General features: G+C 41.0%; 1 protein-coding gene across 3 annotated transcripts in view; it reads right to left on the bottom strand.

The window, feature by feature from the left end:
• The window catches only part of MYO1B (myosin IB), a 172,387-nt gene that overhangs the window by 118,212 nt on the left and 41,564 nt on the right, over positions 1-12,611 (bottom strand). Inside the window, exon 1 of one of the 3 annotated variants that reach the window (XM_085066037.1) lies at positions 7,589-7,630. The exons of the other annotated variants lie outside the window; for them this stretch is intronic. The gene's annotated coding sequence lies outside the window, so the exon portion shown is untranslated. Of the gene's footprint in view, positions 1-7,588; positions 7,631-12,611 lie in introns of those variants that run through there. 3 annotated transcript variants of the gene reach the window in all.

The raw sequence follows: 12,611 nt of genomic DNA, 5'->3' as shown, positions 1-12,611 counted from the left end.
AGGACATCCCAGTTAAGCCAGACAGTGTGTTTACAATAGGGTCCTGTCTAAGGACAGCTTAAAACTATTATACAGTACATACAGAAGGACAATACAGTCCCAGTACAAGCTACCAGCAGGCAGTAAATCATGCCAAAGCCTCATGTTACACCTGATTAACTGCTTGGCTCCAGTACTACAGCTTACTCCAAGAATGCTTGCTTCAGTGTAGTTAAGAGTTGTCAGAGAATTTATGTCATCTGATGGTAAGTTACATAAAATAGTGCCCCAGTGTATCATTTAAGAAGCATTACTTGGCATGAGCTGCAAGAGTGTGTGGCTTCACACCTGCAGTATTCTCTGGTGCTGTGTATTCCTTAAAAGTGGACTCCATTTAGATGTCTCATTTACTAGAAGAAATCACATCACCTCTGTCCCAATGGGATCATATGAGCTTGGATTACAACTTTATCTGAATTACAAACACATCCAAAATTTTATCACTCATGAGTCAGTCTAGCCTCAACATGGCAACTGCAATGAAATTAAATTTCCCACAAAATTTTCCTTGATTCTGCAAATGGCTTAAAATAGATATCCTTGTAAATAGGACGACCTTACATTTTTCACTGAATGTACAAGCCTGTGAGTGGACCAGATAGTGAAATCTCACCACCACCTGAGCACAAGGGAAACCTTGTTTCTGTGAAGTTCAAAGGCAACCCAAGCCATTAATGAGGCAAATTTCAAGAGCATCCCAAGGTCCATAGATTGGATGTTTTTCAAACACACAAAATACTATGAAAAACAAGCAACAATCCTGATGAAGTCTGTGTTTATCTGACTGTCAATCAGCAAGATGTATGGCATCATCTGAGATGTTCTGATCAAGAGTTAGAATCCTGTAAGTCAGAAAAAGTGTTTAATTGTACAATCCACTAACTCTGACTCTGTGTTCCTGCAAAGCTTTTTTCAGACTTGTGCAAGAACTTAGCAGAAAGCTGGATGCCAATTTTAGCAGTAATCTCTTCTACGCCACACACACAAACAAATCCAGTATTTCTATGGAGTTCCTCATGCTTGGCCAGTAGGAGTCTTGTTTATATTCCTTTGTAGGATTAAGTAATCACCACATATTTTTAAAGTGCAGCCTTATCTCTTTCCTTAGGCAGGGCAGTGATACCTCAGTTTTACCCTTGATTTCATAAACTGGTGAGATGGTCTGTACTTCAAGCCTCTGCGGGAAATGTAAACCCAGTAAAGAGGACAGTTTCTTGCACATAGCACGTTGCAATATAGATGGTAGGCTAAGCCCCCAAATTCCTTCTCTTATTGATTGAGACAATTTCTTATTTTAACAATTCTATCACAGTTCACAGGAAAGCATTTTCTTCTAAAATTACACAAGGAGTTTAATTAAAATCAGAACAAGTCTTCTAAAATAACAGCAAAACAACAGAGCACAGATGTCTGGACTGCAAAGGTATTTACCTACTTTTTCTGCTCAGTCATAACAGCATTTCCACAGCTATCACAAGAAGAGCTATTAACAAATGAAAAGCCTGATATTAAGTCATTTTCCCTGGTAGAAGATGAAAAAAAGTCCTTCTGGTTTTTGTAAGGAGTAAGACCCAGGCTAAATGCTGAGGCCATGGTGAGTGAAACAGATATGCAAAATCCTTCAGAAATCCAGATATGGAAATGCAGATCAATGCATCCACCAGCTGTAGTGACATTTAAGGGGGAGGGGGAGAGGGGAGAGGGGAGAGGGCAGAGGGGAGAGGGGAGAGGGGAGAAAAGGAGAAACCAGCACCTGTTCCCTAGCAAGGTGTGACATGAGACATAAGCACCAAGCGCCAGGGAGCTGCAATCTGAAATGGAAATGTGCACAACAGCATCAGGGAGGAAAGTTTTCAGCTAAGCACTTCATGCTGGGAGAAGTGTTTGCGGATTGGTAAACTGAGACCAGCTTTTCAGAGGACTTCTCTCTCTGAACCCAGCATGCCACCAGACTTGTCCTTACAGATGGCAAAGTTTCAAGGGACAGTAGCTCTGGGAGGAACATCTCTAATGATGCCACATTTTTGCATTCAGAGCTTGTAGCTGGTAAAGGAGGAAATGTAGGTGGGAGGGAAGCAGCTCAGCCATCACTGAGCTCAGCAGCAAGGCCAAACACAAGTGCTCCCAGGATTTAGGGAATTGCTCTCCAAGCCTTTGGGTGAGATGTGGCCAAGGAGCTGTGCTGCTGTGACACAAGCCACTGGCCACAGTACAGGATTTTTGTAGCTCCCAGTCATGCTGCAGGGCACAGCAAGTTCCAGGAGTGTGATTGCCAGCTGCCACTGCCGTTGTGTTGCCATTTAACTGAGCTCAGCACACTGTGCAGCCTTGACCTTTGCAGATTTGAGGTGACCACTTCAATTGGCTCTGGTTTAGAGAATACAAAATTAGTAAATTAGCTTTTACCCAGCTTGCTAATCTGCAGGTGCTTTTATTTAATGGCAAGAAAAATCAGAAGTTCAGCCTCAACTAAAAGTTCAGTGAATTTAGCAAATGTGACAAAGCCTGGCTGTGCTCATTGCCTTGCTCAATCTTCTGCAAATGCATGAAGGGAAAGCAGTGGTATCTGCCTATACAGACTCAGTGACTAAGTGCAGGTATTACTTATACATGATTTTCTTTTCCCGGTCTTGCAATTCTTCACCCGGAGCATCAAATACCAGAGTCATGATGTGGTAACACCACCTTTCCTGCGGGGCTGTGCTCTACCACTGCACAGCAGGTTTCCAAAAAGCTGTGTGCCTCCGGTAATTCAGACTGCTAGAGACACCCATAAGGCAAAAATGAATGGAAACTGCTGTATTCCTTCCAAATGGTTCCATGCAATTTTTAAATCGACTTTCAAAAATGCACCAAACATACCCATGGGAAATAAGCTAACAATGTGGATTGCTGCCTGAAATAATTATACAGATAGCTCAGGGCGTTTAGTGTAGTGATGAGAGAAAAGAAACAAGAAAAAGAGATTGGCAGGCTTCACAGCAATAACGTGGTTAGCAAATCCCGCACTTCCTGTTCCACAACAGAAACCTTGACATTGCCTAGATTTATAAATACTGTACTGTTTGTGTTGGTTTTCGCAGCTCAGGAGTCCCTCCTGAGAAGTTCAATATTATACAGGAAACATTTCTGTAGCAGAGGGCTACCTACTCCTCTCATTTTGACATACCTGCAGATTTGTGATTTCGTTATTTCACTACACGGCTTTGTAGGAGGTGATTTTACTGCAAATAAGACTAGCTGCTCATAAAACAGCTTGTACATTCAAGTGCAGTACTAAAATGCAATTAAAGCTGTGCTTTGCCAGGGTACCAGGCTAGATTAATTCTTGCTGAGGAGCAGCACAAAGACAGGTAACGGACTTCAGGATGTCTCAAAACCAGAGTTGTGAGCTGAGCTGTCTAAATACATAGCAAGCCTCAAAACCCTGACAAGCTTTCTCTTGGTGAACTTCAAGAGGATTTAAAGGGAACTCAGGCACAATTTCTAGGTGAGCATAGTTTGATGAAGCTCTGAAAAGTAAGCCTGTGGGGTTTTTTAAGATTTCCTTTAAATTAAATATTCATCTGATGGTAGTTAAACAACACAGTGGCAAGTTTTAACATATGCAATGAAATGGTATTTCACTACCTTAAAATAACCAGCAGGATGAGATATCAGAGACATTAGTCCTGACTGTATTATTCCTCCACTGAAACTACACCTACAGTATTTCAGCATTACAACAATTTGCACTTGCATCATCTTTTCCCTTATTAAAAAAAGCCCAATACAACTTGACCAGTGTTTCTGCAATTCTTGCTTAATTAAAATACTATCTCCAAACAGGTTTATGCTACACCCTGCTTTGTCATGGAAGTACTAAATTCCAGATGATGAGCATGTGTGGGTGTCTGCTCCTGACTAACTCCTACTTTAAATATATATGTCAAAGATACTTTCCATGTAGTCAAGGTCAATGAGGATGAAGCAGGAAAAATGAAATTGTTAAAATTGCACAGAAGGATTAAGAAAGTTATGCACAAGGAGTTTGTTTAAATGCTAATTTTAGCAGGATTCAAATCCCTTTTTTTTTTTTATGTTCTAGTTTGTTGAGGCTTGAAATCTTAGAATCCATGGGACAGAATCACTGAGTAGAAAATACAGTGTGAACGCAAACAATAATAAATAACCTAGTTGAGAAGATGCCTGTAAACATTCCTAGTACTAAACCTGTCAAATTACACCTATAGTCACTTGTTGGTGTCATCTCATCAGTAATTCCTTGGTTTGTTACATATCATATCCCAGAATGTGAATTTCAATAGAAACCCTGGCTATTAGGGATCTGGGTATCAGGGGCACAGTACACCTCGCTACAAAACCAAAAAGAGTAACAGGGATACAAATAACAAAATTAAGAAGGAAAGAACACAAGTGGCACAAGATGGATAGAAAGTAATGATTGCAAGAGGGAAATTTTACTGAAATAAAGCTCATTACATATTAATCTGATGCTTCTACTTTGCAAAACTTATGCACAACCTCACCATTCTGAAGCACCTGTGTTGTTCCCATCATGCTTTTTTTCTCCAGGTCAAACAAGATTATCCACTAGAAATTAAGATATGAGCACCAAAAAAAGAACAAAAAAGGAACCATAACTAGAAAAATCCCTTTTCAGACAATGCCAAAATAGTAAAGCAAATACTAGAATGAGTGAAGTATTTTATTACAGTGAAGAAGTGCTTATTGCTGTGATCTGGCAGATGCTGTGACATACACAAACCTGAATGCTGATGAAAGAAATGGGCTTCTGAAATTCAAATCTTGCCTTTGCTCCTGGACTGCTTGAAGCACCTTTTCCAAGCAGCATTCTCTTTAACCAATTTCCCATATTCAGAAAGAATATTTGCAACTGATGGAAGAAATACTGCTCTCATGTTTTAATGGATAACAACTCCTTGGATAGTCTGAATCTCAGTGCGAGACACAACTTGCTTTACAATGTGCTGGAATTAAACACACCTCATAACACCCGTTACTTTGGCTTAGTTTCAAGAGATCCTCCATGTCCTACCCAGCTGGCAGAGGATGAAGACAAGCTGAGCCAAGGTTTAGGCAAGTAGAGGTAACTATGGGAGCAAGATCTGGTCTGGAAAAAAGCTCTATCAACTGAGTCCAGAGGATTGCCATGAAGATGATCAGGGGCTGGAGCATTTTCCCTATGAGGACAAGCAGAGAGAGTTGGGGTTGTGTAGCCTAGAGAAGAGAAGGCTCCAGCAGAGCCTACAGCAGCCTGCCAGCACTTATGGGGGGCCTACAGAATGGGTCAGGAGGGACTCTTTATCAGGGAATGTAGGGATAGGACAAGGGGTCACGGTTTTAAACTGGAAGAGGGTAGAGTTAGATGAGATATTAGGAAGAAATTCATTCTTGTGAGGGCAGTGACACACTGGCATAGGCTGCCCAGAGAAGCTGCAGATGCCCCATCCCTGGAAGTGTTCAAGGCCAGGCCAGGCTGGATGGAGCTCTGAGCAACCTGGTCTAATGGAAGTTGTCCCTGCCCATGGCAGAGTATTGGAGGTAGATGGTCTTTAATCTCCCTTGCAACCTAAATCATCCTGTGATTCAGTATCCAACCATTTTTTTGCATAAAATGAGGTACAGCCTCATTTTAGGTACTGTTTTTCTCAACAAGATCTTTTTGAATGCCAACACCGTTCTTTTCATTTTGGTAATTACATCTCTTTATAGTCGCCTCCTTGCTAATTACTTGCTACCTTGCACAACATTAGGTTTTGGTAAAGAAAGCCATATGGAAAACAATGTGTTTATCTTGGTGAACTCAGCAACATAACCACACTGCTTGAAAACAAATACATTCATGACAATGCCACCACCTCTGAGTCACCACACAAGTCCCACATCAGCACACAACCTCCTGTAATTTGAGAGCCTCATTAAACCTATCAACACATATCTTTTCAGACTGATGAAACAGGAAAAGTTTTGAGACAGCAGTAGGCTTTGCTGTCCCCTAGCTATGATCTGCTGAATTTGGGAATTCCCTTCAGAGTTGTTTCCCCTCGTAATGCTAATGGGCATGGCACAAAGACCATAGATTCTGTATTTATTCAGAAAAATTATTCTCCTATTGAGAAAAAAATATGCATTCCACAAAGCAATGTAAAGATACTTGCTCTCAGCAGAACTGCAAAACAACAAATCTTCAAATAAGCAAAAAAAGTCTGCTTTTTTTTAAAAAAACCACTTTAATTACTGTGTGGTTTGTTCAGTTTTCTTTTGAAGACGCCTAACATATGGCATGATTTACACAACACTGGCAGCGAGCTCGAGACAGAAGATTCAAATCTAACTGCAGAAGTATGCAAAACTTAACGCTACGCATCAAGATTGTCCTTCTCATCAGTTGAGTATGGCCACTTAAGTTTGCATGCATAATTAATCCCTACTGCTGAATATTCTTTAAATATTAAGAAATGTGGGGTTTTTTTTCATATGTATGGCCTCTACTCCCAGCTGGTGACACTGGAGCCACCAAGGGACAGAGATCACTGGCTTCCTCACACAGGGCAGTTCCCTCATTACAGAAGTGCACGTACACTCCCGGCTCCAACAACCTCAGTTTGAAGAAAAAAGTTTGTACACAAAGGAAATGGCACTTTATAGGATGTAGCCTGCAAAATGTGCAGCACACAGACTCCAGCTGTGCCTCCCTCCCTCGAGGGTTTGTGCAGGTCCCTTCAGAGGCGCCCCAGGGCTCAGGCTCCCACAGCTGTGCCAGTCATCGAGCCACTGGGCACAAACCTCTCCCAGCAATGGCAAGCAGGCTGGGCAAAGCCCCTCAGCTGCCTGTTTCATTTCTAGGACATCGAGGGAAGAAGCTACAAACAGGCCCATGTACTACAAAACACTTCAACCTTCAATAATATCTCCCCTTTATACATCACTCAGTGCCCTGCACTTCCCAGCGCTGTGACCACTCCATGTGTTCAAATACAGCACTAGGTTATTTCCTTCTCAGTAAAAGCACCTAAAGAAACAGCAACAGAGGCTTTGTAAAACAAAGTTTGAAAAAAAAAACACCACAAAAGTTTAACTGAGAACCTCTTGCTCAGCTCTCAGGAGTTCAGAGAACCTGGTGGTTTCTTTTTTGACAAAAGATAGTTTTAGTGGTGTAAGTTATCTGCACTGCTGTAGTGTTGGTGCAGCACTTCTCAGGCTCTGGGTCACAAGTAGGTCACAAACCTTCACGCAGCAGTTTGAAAAACAACTCTACACAGAGTAAGATGTTTTTAGAAGATATCTGTACCTTCCTTGGTATGGAAAGAACTAAACAAAATCAGCACTGGAAAAATGATTATAATTCAAAAGCTTTGCCTCATTATTTTGATTGCAAATGATAACTACTGTGGCAGCACTCCACAATGCATTTGTGATTCATTTTTTCCCCCAAAGAGGTTAGGCAATTCTCAGATTTTTTCCAACAAGTTTAGAAGGCCAGGAAAAAAAAAAACTTGAAAAACACTGGTCTAGATGGCCTCACCATCAAGGTTCTCTGTCTGAAAATCTGAGTTGCAGATTCTCACCAGGCAGATCCTGAACTAGAGGAGAGAAGATGAAAATTGAGATCACATATTTCCACTCACGTTGGTTTTACAACCAATGATACAAATTATACAAAAAGAAGCTTCCGATTCGGTGTTCAAAGCATGAAGAATTGTGATAAATACATATCATTAAGTATTAGAAATGACAAAAGAGTCAAAGAACATCAGGAAATAAGTGATTTATTGCTCATATTTTAAAATAATACCTATGTAGTACCACCACGTTCATATTTTGGCTGTATTTACATTACTAGACAGTTAGGGTGGAAGAGAACAAGCCCTGGTTTAATTCCTGCTAACCAGTGGGAATCTAACATTCCTCCTGCACACAAAGGCCTGACAAGGACAGATGCAGAAATACTCAAGCAGTTCCTTCCTGTGACCCATCCACCCCACACAGCCACATGCAGAGAACAGCAGCAAGGCAGGACTTGGTTGTCTACCACAAGGCACCACAGCAACACAAACCTTAGCCTCATTTTTAATTAAAGACAAGATCCTAAATGCACTTCAAATGAAATCTGGGCAGCATTTAGGAGCCCAGCTGAGGAACACATCCTCAGAATTGCTGAGGAGTCTTTTACACACCCAGAATTAGTGCGTGTCCAAGAGATGTCACTGAAGTTGAGCTGCCCATACCCAAGTTTGTTCAGAGTCTGCTGCCCATTTCAGCCCCAACCCAGTTTGGTTTTGGGATTCTCCAATTTGGGAGTCTCAGCACGCTCTAATCCAGAGCACATTTCAAACAGCACACAACACACACCAGTCTCAGGGATGATTTCCTGCTGCAAACGTTACCCTTCCCTTCAAATTCATGCACTGTATTGCAAATAAATCAGCAAACTGGTATTAAAAGCACTCAGCAGGACTCAAAGGCCTGCTGCAATTTCCTTACCAGACTGAGGGAACTCAGACATATTCTCTCTTTTCCTTTCCCAGCAGACTCCTGCAATCCTGAAGCCAGTCTGCTTCAGAGTCCTAGAGAGGGAGGATGTATTTTCTCCCACAGCTGAAGCTATGCCACTTCACCCAGACCAGGAATGAAAGCACCATTATGCCCAAACACAAAGGCCCTCAGCTTTTACTATGAAGATGACTGGGCTTTGATTCCTTCTGCATGTATCAGACATCATAACTTCCTCCTGTCAGGCACAAAACCCCTAGACTCTGATGCTGGACTGACTGAGTGGCCAGGCTGCAGTGAATAAGCAAATGGCCTCCTTGAATCTCAAATCTGTTTCTCCAGGAGAAAGAGAAGAACACTCATCCCACCCTGCAGGAGCCTCATGACCAGAGCAGTTTCAGGGACAATGCAAGACATGACCTTGATGACCAAAGACTGACAAAGAATTGAGCTTTTGTTTTACCCATGTCCTTTTGTGGCCACAAGCTGCTTTCTTACATGCAGGCATTTCACCTCAGGTTAGCTAGCTCTTGAAATCACTTTTCTTTCTCCTTGTGAAGGCAAGGGAACGAGTATTGCTTGCATCAATATAACAACTTCCAATATTAAATTTCCACACACAGTCTGAGCTCTCTGTGTCATCCCAATTGTCTCCCAGTGAAAACAAACCTATTTTTGGTTTTGGTGTGAACTGATTGTATTAAAAATTGCTTCATCTGAAAATTTTGAAACATCCTACAAAAAGCAACTTGGAAATTCAGAAATTTTCAAAATAAATAAAGGATGATTACACTCATCCAGAATGCTCCTTCTTCCCTGCTGCCATGGGAATTGCACTGCACAGGGGATATGCCAGTTTGCAGCTAAATTTCCCATCACAAGGGTCCTTCTCTACAGCATGCTGAGAGGGTGAGATCCAGAAAAAAGCAGGTTTACAGAAGAAAAAAAAATCTCATCTGACCTGGGATTTCATTATAGGAGGCTGGACTAGAAGAATCCAATCAAATGCCACTTTTTGTACAACCCAGAAGGAAGACAATGAGTCCATAAGAGGCATGGTATTACCATCCTCTTTGTGATATCCAGCAATACAACTGCTTCAGATTTGTTGGTACCTTATCGCCTAGCCAAGGAAAAAGCTGACTTTACTTCTGAAGATGTGTGCTTTGTTATACAAATAATACCAAAATAAGGAGTTTCCAAGAATAACATAAATAAAGAGGTTCTCTTGGTACCATCAGAGTTAAAACCTGTAACTTCAGTATATAATATTTCAAGAATTATCAAGCAGAGATAATCAGATTTCAGTTTAATTGCTCCCTTTGTGAAAATACTTTATTAAATTAATTAACTAAGTTATTTTCTCGGAGCACAATACATTACTAATTCCAAAATTATCGATCTTTGCATTTGGAAGTCATTGTTTGGCATGAAACTGGTTTTTGCAACTAGCATATGCTAGCAGGCTTAATAAAACTCAAGGACTCCTCTGAGAGACTACAAAATGAAAATATTCCTAGGTATGCTCAGAAGTTACCATTATGCATGGTCATATTGACCCTAGGCAAGGAAAGCAGTAAGAACTTAAGCACCTACTGACAGCACAAATCCCAAGTGTGAAAAGGTTGTCTTTTCCCTTGTCCAGCCAACACTGACCTATTTACTAATCAAGTTGCACCAGCAATGGTCTTCGTTTTGCCCTCCAAGCTCTACCTCACAGGTACATATATAAAAACCCACAGCATTCACCAAATCACACTGATTTTGCTTTCCTTTCTCACATTCTACTTTGGAAACCACTCATCTTAAAGTCTTCAAGTTCTGCATGAACAAAAAGTGATCATTACCAATTGTCAGGGAAGCTGTTGTATAAGAGAAAAGCTTCCTGAGCTCCCATAGACTACACTGAGTGAAAAGCCTGTTAAAATAGCACAACCAGCATTCCTAACAATTTACATAACCACAACCAAAAAATGGAAACCTGACTCTAGAGTAATTCAGGAAAAATAAAATTTGCATTATTATTATTATATCATTCAGGAAGCTGACAGGTTAAATCAATCATATATTTCAAGAGCCGAAAACTGCCGAAAAAATGATGACTGGAGTTGGGATACAAGGCAAAGCTTATTTACAACAATGTTCTGCATATGCAATTTTTCATTTGCACTACAAATTAATTAATACAAGGCCCCCAGAGTTTCTCTCCTTCTCCTGGCTATTCTAAACTACTGTCTTTACCCTCGTTGCTTTCCGTGCTTCCTTCATGTCTCTGTGCATGCCCTTTCCATAAACAATGACAGATTGGCACTCAGGTGGAATTGAGGCCTTTCATGCAATTTCTTCCTACCTTAATTTTGTCAGTGTAGAAGTTTGTATGGTGACTGTAGGACCCCAAGTGGCATCGGCTTTAATTTCTCCGAGAGGCACAGCCTTCATTCTCCTTAAGAAAAATCCAGAAAAATCTCACCAAGCTATACAAATCTTTTCTTTTGGGAATAAACACCTCCAAGTTTTCCCAGGATACACACTGAAGCATCCACTGCAAATCTACAAACAGGGCATTAAGAGGTAAAATGATAAAAAAGGCAAGCACCAAAACAACGTACCTGTTATTCAAAGGTAACAGACAATAAAAGAAGAAAATTCCTACTGTCCCAGCTCAACAGAACCTCTCACTTTAACCTTGCTATGAACTGGTATAGAAGATTCCCTCCCCAGCAGTAGGGATGAGCATGGACCCTCCATTAGGGTCTGGGCAGCAAAAAGGACAAAAGTGATTTACTGACAGGTCACTCATTCTGACCTGCTCCTGCACTGCTGAGTGCTCACTCTACCTGCACCTGCCAAAAAACCGCAAAGCCTGCAGTATCAAAAGGCCAAACCACACTGAAAGCAGAGATCTGAGCACAGCTCAGTGGGAGAAAACTTCATTTTCTGTAATTCCTTATTTCCCATGATTCTATATGCAGCAAATTAATTTTTTTCTAGTTGATATCATGTTGAATTTGGGCAAGATATGTACATTTACTTCATATGGATTTACACATCTGCACATAAAGTTCACTTATTACTGTAAGGGGGAAAGCAGTAAGTATTTCAGAAACTAGGAACCATCAAGTGGCCAAAACCCTCTGCCTTTTTCTAAGTATAATGACCATTGTTTTAGCATCATACAAACACAGAGATAAGAGTTCTTTCCAGCATTCATAAATAGATTATTATAACATGTAAGCTTAGGTCAACATTGCTGTTTCTGTCTTTTTTTCCAAACAGAGGACAGTAAGGGATGTGACCTGCACACACAACTACTGATTTATGCTGTGCTGACTAGAAGGAACTACACTGTCAGCAAGAAAATTTCTCATGATTATAGTGTTTACTGGCCTCACTGAGACCACAAGTCCATGTTCTGAATGCACGAAGAAAAGCTATGAACAGTTCAGATACAAGACATAACACATGTATAGCATGTACGAGCTGAATGTCTCCTTTATGTAAAAGACTGATGACACATACTCTAATTAAAGGTTAGTCAAGGAGCATAATGACTAGAGGCCAAACATGAGAGATGGCAATCTTGATTACAGGTTGGTCACAGAGATCAAAGTAATAAATTGGCTCAGTGTTCCTAGAAAAAACTTTGTGAACTTTTGATGAGAAGATTACTATGTCCTGAATTCCCTCTCCATCGCTTGAGACCTTTTCTTCCCTTTAAACAGCCCACACACTGTAGGCACTTGCTTGTTCTCCTGCTCTGACCAGAGCTGAAACATCGATGAAGTGGAATGAAACGTTGCGCAGTGAGGATTAGCTTTGACTCATCAAACTCAATGGTGGCTTCAACCTTTTCTGGCCTGTCCTGTCTGTACTCACTGAATTCCTCCATTGAGTGTGAGCCACAACTCCTCAATCCTCTTTATTCCCCTCCACCAAACAAAGTGCCCTTCCTTTCCTCTTTCTTCAACAAGCTTCTGCAAAGCACCAGGGGTCCCTGACTCCCTGTAACATCACAAGTGACTCCATCCATTTTCCTGCACCCCTTGCTGTAAGGA

This window comes from Lichenostomus cassidix, chromosome 7, assembly GCF_008360975.1.
Source record: "Lichenostomus cassidix isolate B80296 chromosome 7, HeHo_3.0, whole genome shotgun sequence".
Classification (NCBI taxonomy): domain Eukaryota; kingdom Metazoa; phylum Chordata; class Aves; order Passeriformes; family Meliphagidae; genus Lichenostomus; species Lichenostomus cassidix.
This window is presented reverse-complemented; position numbering and strand designations above follow the sequence as displayed.